The sequence below is a fragment of the Oncorhynchus mykiss genome, chromosome 18 (genome assembly GCF_057628025.1).
Source record: "Oncorhynchus mykiss isolate SJ-2025 chromosome 18, ASM5762802v1, whole genome shotgun sequence".
Classification (NCBI taxonomy): domain Eukaryota; kingdom Metazoa; phylum Chordata; class Actinopteri; order Salmoniformes; family Salmonidae; genus Oncorhynchus; species Oncorhynchus mykiss.
In genome coordinates this window covers 28438349-28448207 of record NC_143039.1, presented here as the reverse complement: position 1 = coordinate 28448207, position 9859 = coordinate 28438349, and positions in this window count along the sequence as shown.

Below are 9859 nucleotides of genomic sequence, written 5' to 3'. Positions count from 1 at the left end.
GTGTCTACTGTCTAATCAATGTCTACTGGTAGTGTCTACTGTCTAATAAATGTCTACTGGTGGTGTCTACTGTCTAATCAATGTCTACTGGTGGTGTCTACTGTCTAATCAATGTCTACTGGTAGTGTCTACTGTCTAGTCAATGTCTACTGTCTAATCAATGTCTACTGGTGGTGTCTACTGTCTAATCAATGTCTACTGGTGGTGTCTACTGTCTAATCAATGTCTACTGTCTAATCAATATCTACTGGTGGTGTCTACTGTCTAATAAATGTCTACTGGTGGTGTCTACTGTCTAATCAATGTCTACTGGTGGTGTCTACTGTCTAATCAATGTCTACTGTCTAATCAATATCTACTGGTGGTGTCTACTGTCTAATCAATGTCTACTGGTGGTGTCTACTGTCTAATAAATGTCTACTGGTGGTTTCTATTGTCTAATCAATGTCTACTGGTGGTGTCTACTGTCTAATAAATGTCTACTGGTGGTGTCTACTGTCTAATCAATGTCTACTGGTGGTGTCTACTGTCTAATCAATGTCTACTGGTGGTGTCTACTGTCTAATCAATGTCTACTGTCTAATCAATGTCTACTGGTGGTGTTTACTGTCTAATCAATGTCTACTGGTGGTGTCTACTGTCTAATAAATGTCTACTGGTGGTGTCTACTGTCTAATCAATGTCTACTGGTGGTGTCTACTGTCTAATAAATGTCTACTGGTGGTGTCTACTGTCTAATCAATGTCTACTGGTGGTGTCTACTGTCTAATCAATGTCTACTGGTGGTGTCTACTGTCTAATCAATGTCTACTGGTGGAGTCGACTGTCTAATCAATGTCTACTGGTGGTGTCTACCGTCTAATCAATGTCTACTGTCTAATCAATGTCTACTGGTGGTGTTTACTGTCTAATCAATGTCTACTGGTGGTGTCTACTGTCTAATCAATGTTTACTGTCTAATCAATGTCTACTGGTGGTGTCTACTGTCTAATCAATGTCTACTGGTGGTGTCTACTGTCTAATCAATGTCTACTGGTGGTGTCTACTGTCTAATCAATGTCTACTGGTGGTGTCTACTGTCTAATCAATGTCTACTGGTGGTGTCTACTGTCTAATCAATGTTTACTGTCTAATCAATGTCTACTGGTGGTGTCTACTGTCTAATCAATGTCTACTGGTGATGTCTACTGTCTAATCAATGTCTACTGTCTAATCAATGTCTACTGGTGGTTTCTACTGTCTAATCAATATCTACTGGTGGTGTCTACTGTCTAATCAATGTCTACTGTCTAATCAATGTCTACTGGTGGTGTCTACTGTCTAATCAATGTTTACTGTCTAATCAATGTCTACTGGTGGTGTCTACTGTCTAATCAATGTCTACTGGTGGTGTCTACTGTCTAATCAATGTCTACTGGTGGTGTCTACTGTCTAATCAATGTCTACTGGTGGTGTCTACTGTCTAATCAATGTCTACTGTCTAATCAATATCTACTGGTGGTGTCTACTGTCTAATCAATGTCTACTGGTGGTGTCTACTGTCTAATAAATGTCTACTGGTGGTTTCTATTGTCTAATCAATGTCTACTGGTGGTGTCTACTGTCTAATAAATGTCTACTGGTGGTGTCTACTGTCTAATCAATGTCTACTGGTGGTGTCTACTGTCTAATCAATGTCTACTGGTGGTGTCTACTGTCTAATCAATGTCTACTGTCTAATCAATGTCTACTGGTGGTGTTTACTGTCTAATCAATGTCTACTGGTGGTGTCTACTGTCTAATAAATGTCTACTGGTGGTGTCTACTGTCTAATCAATGTCTACTGGTGGTGTCTACTGTCTAATAAATGTCTACTGGTGGTGTCTACTGTCTAATCAATGTCTACTGGTGGTGTCTACTGTCTAATCAATGTCTACTGGTGGTGTCTACTGTCTAATCAATGTCTACTGGTGGAGTCGACTGTCTAATCAATGTCTACTGGTGGTGTCTACCGTCTAATCAATGTCTACTGTCTAATCAATGTCTACTGGTGGTGTTTACTGTCTAATCAATGTCTACTGGTGGTGTCTACTGTCTAATCAATGTTTACTGTCTAATCAATGTCTACTGGTGGTGTCTACTGTCTAATCAATGTCTACTGGTGGTGTCTACTGTCTAATCAATGTCTACTGGTGGTGTCTACTGTCTAATCAATGTCTACTGGTGGTGTCTACTGTCTAATCAATGTCTACTGGTGGTGTCTACTGTCTAATCAATGTTTACTGTCTAATCAATGTCTACTGGTGGTGTCTACTGTCTAATCAATGTCTACTGGTGATGTCTACTGTCTAATCAATGTCTACTGTCTAATCAATGTCTACTGGTGGTTTCTACTGTCTAATCAATATCTACTGGTGGTGTCTACTGTCTAATCAATGTCTACTGTCTAATCAATGTCTACTGGTGGTGTCTACTGTCTAATCAATGTTTACTGTCTAATCAATGTCTACTGGTGGTGTCTACTGTCTAATCAATGTCTACTGGTGGTGTCTACTGTCTAATCAATGTCTACTGGTGGTGTCTACTGTCTAATCAATGTCTACTGGTGGTGTCTACTGTCTAATCAATGTCTACTGGTGGTGTCTACTGTCTAATCAATGTCTACTGGTGGTGTCTACTGTCTAATCAATGTCTACTGGTGGTGTCTACTGTCTAATAAATGTCTACTGGTGGTGTCTACTGTCTAATCAATGTCTACTGGTAGTGTCTACTGTCTAATAAATGTCTACTGGTGGTGTCTACTGTCTAATCAATGTCTACTGGTGGTGTCTACTGTCTAATCAATGTCTACTGGTGGTGTCTACTGTCTAATAAATGTCTACTGGTGGTGTCTACTGTCTAATCAATGTCTACTGGTAGTGTCTACTGTCTAATAAATGTCTACTGGTGGTGTCTACTGTCTAATCAATGTCTACTGGTGGTGTCTACTGTCTAATCAATGTCTACTGGTAGTGTCTACTGTCTAGTCAATGTCTACTGTCTAATCAATGTCTACTGGTGGTGTCTACTGTCTAATCAATGTCTACTGGTGGTGTCTACTGTCTAATCAATGTCTACTGTCTAATCAATATCTACTGGTGGTGTCTACTGTCTAATAAATGTCTACTGTCTAATCAATATCTACTGGTGGTGTCTACTGTCTAATCAATGTCTACTGGTGGTGTCTACTGTCTAATAAATGTCTACTGGTGGTTTCTATTGTCTAATCAATGTCTACTGGTGGTGTCTACTGTCTAATAAATGTCTACTGGTGGTGTCTACTGTCTAATCAATGTCTACTGGTGGTGTCTACTGTCTAATCAATGTCTACTGGTGGTGTCTACTGTCTAATCAATGTCTACTGTCTAATCAATGTCTACTGGTGGTGTTTACTGTCTAATCAATGTCTACTGGTGGTGTCTACTGTCTAATAAATGTCTACTGGTGGTGTCTACTGTCTAATCAATGTCTACTGGTGGTGTCTACTGTCTAATCAATGTCTACTGGTGGTGTCTACTGTCTAATCAATGTCTACTGGTGGTGTCTACTGTCTAATCAATGTCTACTGGTGGTGTCTACTGTCTAATCAATGTCTACTGGTGGAGTCGACTGTCTAATCAATGTCTACTGGTGGTGTCTACCGTCTAATCAATGTCTACTGTCTAATCAATGTCTACTGGTGGTGTTTACTGTCTAATCAATGTCTACTGGTGGTGTCTACTGTCTAATAAATGTCTACTGGTGGTGTCTACTGTCTAATCAATGTCTACTGGTGGTGTCTACTGTCTAATCAATGTCTACTGGTGGTGTCTACTGTCTAATCAATGTCTACTGGTGGTGTCTACTGTCTAATCAATGTCTACTTGTGGTGTCTACTGTCTAATCAATGTCTACTGGTGGTGTCTACTGTCTAATCAATGTCTACTGGTGGTGTCTACTGTCTAATCAATGTTTACTGTCTAATCAATGTCTACTGGTGGTGTCTACTGTCTAATCAATGTCTACTGGTGATGTCTACTGTCTAATCAATGTCTACTGTCTAATCAATGTCTACTGGTGGTGTCTACTGTCTAATCAATATCTACTGGTGGAGTCTACTGTCTAATCAATGTATACTGTCTAATCAATGTCTACTGGTGGTGTCTACTGTCTAATCAATGTTTACTGTCTAATCAATGTCTACTGGTGGTGTCTACTGTCTAATCAATGTCTACTGTCTAGTGCATTCGGAAAGTATTCAGACGCCTTGACTTTTTTCACATCTTGTTATGTTACAGGCTTATTTTAAAATGGATTATTAAATGTTTTTTCCCCTCGTCAATCTACACACAATCCCCTCAATGAGGAAGCAAAAACATTTTTTTTTATCACATTTACATAAGTATTCAGACCCTTTACTCAGTACTTTAAAACCCCTTTGGCAGCGATTACAGACTTGAGTCTTCTTGGGTATGACTTGGCACACCTGTATTTGAGAAGTTTCTCCCATTCTTCTCTGCAGATCCTCTCAAGTTCTGTCAGGTTGGATGGGGAGCGTCGCTGCACAGCTATTTTCAGGTCTCTCCAGAGATGTTAGATCAGGTTCTGGCTGGGCCACTCAAGGACATTCAGAGATGTGTCCCTAAGCCACTCCTCAAATCAAATTAAATCAAATCAAAGTTTATTTGTCACAGGCTCTAACCAATAGTGCTAAAAAGTTATTAGGCGAACAATAGGTAAGTAAAGAAATAAAACAACAGTAAAAAAACAGTGAAAAATAACAGTAGCGAGGCTATATACCGTAGCGAGGCTATATACAGTAGCGAGGCTATATACAGACACCGGTTAGCCAGGCTGATTGAGGTAGTATGTACATGTAGATATGGTTAAAGTGACTATGCATATATGATGAACAGAGAGTAGCAGTAGCGTAAAAGAGGGGTTGGCGGGTGCTGGGTGGCGGGACACAATGAAGATAGCCCAGTTAGCCAATGTGTACATTAATATATAGTTAAAGTGACTATGCATATATGATAAACGGGGTAGCAGCCGTGTAAAAGAGGGGTTGGGGGGGGGGGGGGGGGAACACAATGCAAATAGTCCAGGTAGCCATTTGATTACATGTTCAGTCTTATGGCTTGGGGGTAAAAACTGTTGAGAAGCCTTTTTGTCCTAGACTTGGCACTCCTGTACCGCTTGCCATGCGGTAGTAGAGAGAACAGTCTACGACTGGGGTGGCTGGGGTCTTTGACAATTTTTAAGGCCTTCCTCTGACATCGCCTGGTTTAGAGGTCCTGGATGGCAGGCAGCTTAGCCCCAGTGATGTACTGGGCCACGTTGTCTTGGTTGTGTGCTAAGGGTTGTTGTCCTGTTGGAAGGTGAACCTTTGCCCCAGCCTGAGGTCCTGAACGCTCTGGAGCATGTTTTCATCAAGGATCTCTCTGTACTTTGCTCCGTTCATCTTTGCCTCATTCCTGACTAGTCTCCCATTCCCTGCCACTGAAAAACATCTCCACAGCATGATGCTGCCACCACCATGCTTCACCGTAGGGATGGTGCCAGGTTTCCTCCAGATGTGACGCTTGGCATTCAGACCAAAGAGTTGAATCTTGGTTTCATCAGCCCAGAGAATCTTGTTTCTCATGGTCTGAGAGTCCTTTAGGTGCCTTTTGGCAAACTCCAAGCGGGCTGTCATGTGCTTTTTACTGAGGAGTGGCTTCCATCTGGCCACTCTACCATAAAGGCCTGATTGGTGGAGTGCTGCCGAGATGGTTGTCCTTCTGGAAGGTTCTCCCATTTCCATAGAGGAACTCTGGAACTCTGTCAGAGTCACCATCGGGTTCTTGGTCACCTCCCTAACCAAGGCCCTTCTTCCCCGATTGCTCAGTTCGGCCAGGCAGTCAGCTCTAGGAAGAGTCTTGCTGGTTCCAAACTTCTTCCATTTAAGAATGATGGAGGCCACTGTGTTCTTGGGGAATTTCAATGCTATAGAAATGTGTTGGTACCCTTCCCTAGATCTCTGCCTCGACACAATCCTGTCTCGGAGCTCTATGGACAATTCCTTCAACCTCATGGCTTGGTTTTTTCTCTGACACGTACTGTCAACTGTGGGACCTTATAGACAGGTGTGTGCCTTTCCAATCATGTGCAATCAATTGAATTTACCACAGGTAAATTGTAGATCAAGTTGTAGAAAGATCTCAAGGATGATCAATGGAAACATGATGCACTTGAGCTCAATTTCTAGTCACATAGCACTTAATAAGGCTGAAATGTAACGAAAGGTGGAAAAAGTCAATGGGTCTGAATACTTTCCGAATGCACTGTATATATCAAAACTGGTTGTTCGGTCATAAGCATTCCTCTCATCATTTGGTCAACGTTTGGTTTTGAAGGATTGCTTATCTTATTTTTCCAACAGTCTAATTGTACACCCATCGTATGTATTGTGTTCTTGCTCATCTGAGACATTGGAATGTTGGGTCACTAGGATGAAGACATATTTGGCTAGAGATTTACCTGAGGGTAAAGAGAGCTGAATATATTGATTAAAGTCACCTTGTCCTAGAGAGATTTACACAGCATTAAAAAACGTCACACCGGGGAAAGCCTACATGAAATGGCCTTAAAAGCTGCATCTTGGTACCCTCTTGTGGTGACTATTGACTATGGTGTGAAGAAGATAGTGGCATGTTTGAGTCTGTGTCGTTCTTATTGGTGAATGTAAATGCTTATTCATAATAGGCCAGTCAGCCCTTGTAAGTTTAAGATCAGATTATTGTGCAGGAAAAACAAAAACAAGCATCTGATAGCTTTTCCTATTGTAATGACCTGACTAGATCATAAAGGAACAATTGGAACAGACAGAGGGTTGAATTTACGGTTTATTAACCCAACTTCACACAGGCTAAACCAACCAAACCAAACCAACCTTCTCTTGTGAAGCCCAGATGTAAGAGAAAGAACAATGGCTAAACCTGGTCTTAACTTCCAGTGCTCTATCCCGCTGCCCAACCCCCCTCCACGCCACTCCGCCAACCACCAGGATGCCCGGCATCCGAACATTCCAGGCATTCCCATGATTGGCAGATAGCAGGTTGATTGGCGTGTCGGACCCCGCAAACACTGGGTACTGGTAAGTACAACGCAACCAATACCCTAACACATAACACACAGCTGCCTGTGCGGGTCGCTACACAGCCCCCCCACCACAAAGTCCCTCGTCCCCGAGGGAACAAACAAAGTCTCTGAAGCAACCCGGAGGTCTCCTTTGCCTGCGTGGCCGTGATGGTCGCAGAGTGTCCAGATCCATGGCAGGGGGCTGCCCCTCTGGGACCCAGGGGATGAAGACAGGGATATGGGGGACAAGGATGTGGGGAATACAGGGGAATACAGTCCGTGGCTCCGGGGAACCACGCTGTGACACAGGGAGAGAGACAGGGGGAGTGGGCTGTCTGGAGCCTTGTCTGCAGCACCTGGGGGTGGGTGCCTGGAGAATGTCATTGCCAGAGAGGGAAGTTGTGGGGTCTTTGGTGTTTGGGGAGAAGAGGCCCATCTGTATGGGGCTAACCTGTCCCGGTGCAGTGCCACCTTTCTCCCCCTGGGAGGAAACTGCACCTGGTAAACAACCTCCCCTACCCTCGCCAGGACACTGCAGGGTCCTACCCAGTGACTGTCCAACTTGGGGCATCTGCCTTTTTTCCTTAGCAGGTTGTAGACGCAGACCAGCTCCCCAGCCGCAAAGTGCCTTCCCCGGGTGTGTACGTCATAGTTCCTCTTCTGCCTCACACCTGCATTCACCAGCTGCTCTCTGTCGAAGGTGTGGGCTGTCTCCAGGCGGTCCTGGAGTCTCCGGGCATACTCCAGCCCCGGGGGAACATGAGGGCTATCCAGGGGCCGACCAAACATCATCTCCGCAGGGGTGCGGATCTCTCTCCCCAACATGAGGAGGGCAGGCGTGCAGGAGGTGGAGTCTTGGACAGCGGAGCGGCATGCCATGAGGACCATAGGCAGGTACTTCTCCCAGTCACGCTGGTGTTTGGCAGAGACGATGGCAAGCTGCTGTCCAAGCGTTTTGTTGAAGCGCTCCACAAGGCCATCACTTTAAGGATGGAGAGGAGTAGTGCGGGTCTTGTGCATACCCAGCCTCTCACACATGGTGGCGAACACACGGGACTCAAAGTTTCTGCCTTGGTCGCTGTGGATGGACTCCGCAGCTCCAAACCTGCTGAACATGCCCTCCATGGTGCTGATCCCCTCCTTCCCCACTTGGTGGCCCAAGAAGGACACTTCTCGCCTAATGAAGTGACACTTCTCGGGGTGGAGCTTCAGACCTGCGGCAGCCACCCGCTCCAGCACACGCCGTAGCGCCACCAGGACTGACTGGAAGGAGCTGCCATGGGCCAGGATGTCATCGAGGTATACCAGACACTGCTGTCGGGGGATGCCATCCAGCACCCTGTCCATCAAACGCTCAAAAGTAGCTGGAGCGTTGCACAGGCCGAAGCACAGGACCTTGAACTGCCAGTGTCCTCTGTCAGTGGAGAATGCAGTTTTGGCTCTGGCCTCTGGGGAGAGGGGCACCTGCCAGTAGCCACTGCGGAGGTCTAGGGAGGAGAAGCAGGAGGACCCCCTAACCAGGTCCAGCAACTCATCGATATGTGGTATGGGGTATGAGACCTTCCTGGTTACCTCATTCAGGCGCCTGTAGTCCGCACAGAACCTCAGCTTGCCCCCCTTTTTTAGAAACCACGACAACTGGCGCAGCCCAGGGGCCGTCTGAGGGCTCGGTGAAGTCTGCCCGCTGCATCTCCAACACAGCCTTGTCTGCCGCCGCCTGGCGTGCCAGCGGGATACGGCGGGGACGCATCTTGATGGGTTGAGCATCGTGATGGGTCGAGCATCACCTGTGTCGATCTCATGCTGCACCAGATGAGTCTGACCCACCTCTTCCTTACTCAGCGCAAAGCTGTCTCTGAATTCAAACAGCAACTGCCACAACCGTTCCTGCTGCTCGGGGGCAAGACCAACACAGTTCCTCCCCCATATCTCCATCACTGCAGACAGTGTCCTCTCCTCTCCCATCTGGGGTAGCTGGGCTGGGGGAGCGCGGCCTGGGCTCACAGAGGGATGTGTCAGCAGGGGGAATGCAACACACGGCCGTAGGTGACAGGGGGGCTGGGGAAAAGTCACACACAGATGTGAGGGAGGGGGGGCAGCCATGAGTCTCTGCTGCTTTAACTGTTGGAGTAAAGGGTTTGTTGGGTTGAGTGAATGTGACATTACGGGGGGCCATGGTGACTGCCGGCCCTCCCTGGAAGATCAGTGTGCCCCCGTTTAGGTCTAACTGGCAGCCTGTGCTCCTAAGAAAGTCCAACCCCAGGATACAAGGGTCCTGCACAGCCGCCACCCACACAGGATGACGCACAGTCCTGCCCACTACTGTTAGAGTCATTATTCCCTTCCTTTTCATGGGTGCCAGCTCACCTGTGACTGTGCGGAGCTGCACAGTTGTGGGCTCAAACTGAGTCCAACCTGGCACAATATCCGGCCTCACCAGGGTTACTGTGGACCCAGTGTCCACCAGGGCAGAGCAGGGCACCCCCTCCACAGTGACATGACCAAAGTTCCCAAAACAGGTTCTGCCTACTACAACAGGCCCCATCCGCTTGCCCTTGTCTGCTAATGGGGGAAGTGGAGCCTTGCTTCCCTGTCTGTGCCGGTGAGCTCATCCTGAAGATGATGGTGGTTGGGAAATAAAGCCAGGGGTCCACACTAGAACATTCCTCTTTGGATTACTTATATTCTATTCTATTCTATTCTATTCTATTCTATTTGAATGGCCAGCAGGCCTATCTTCTCG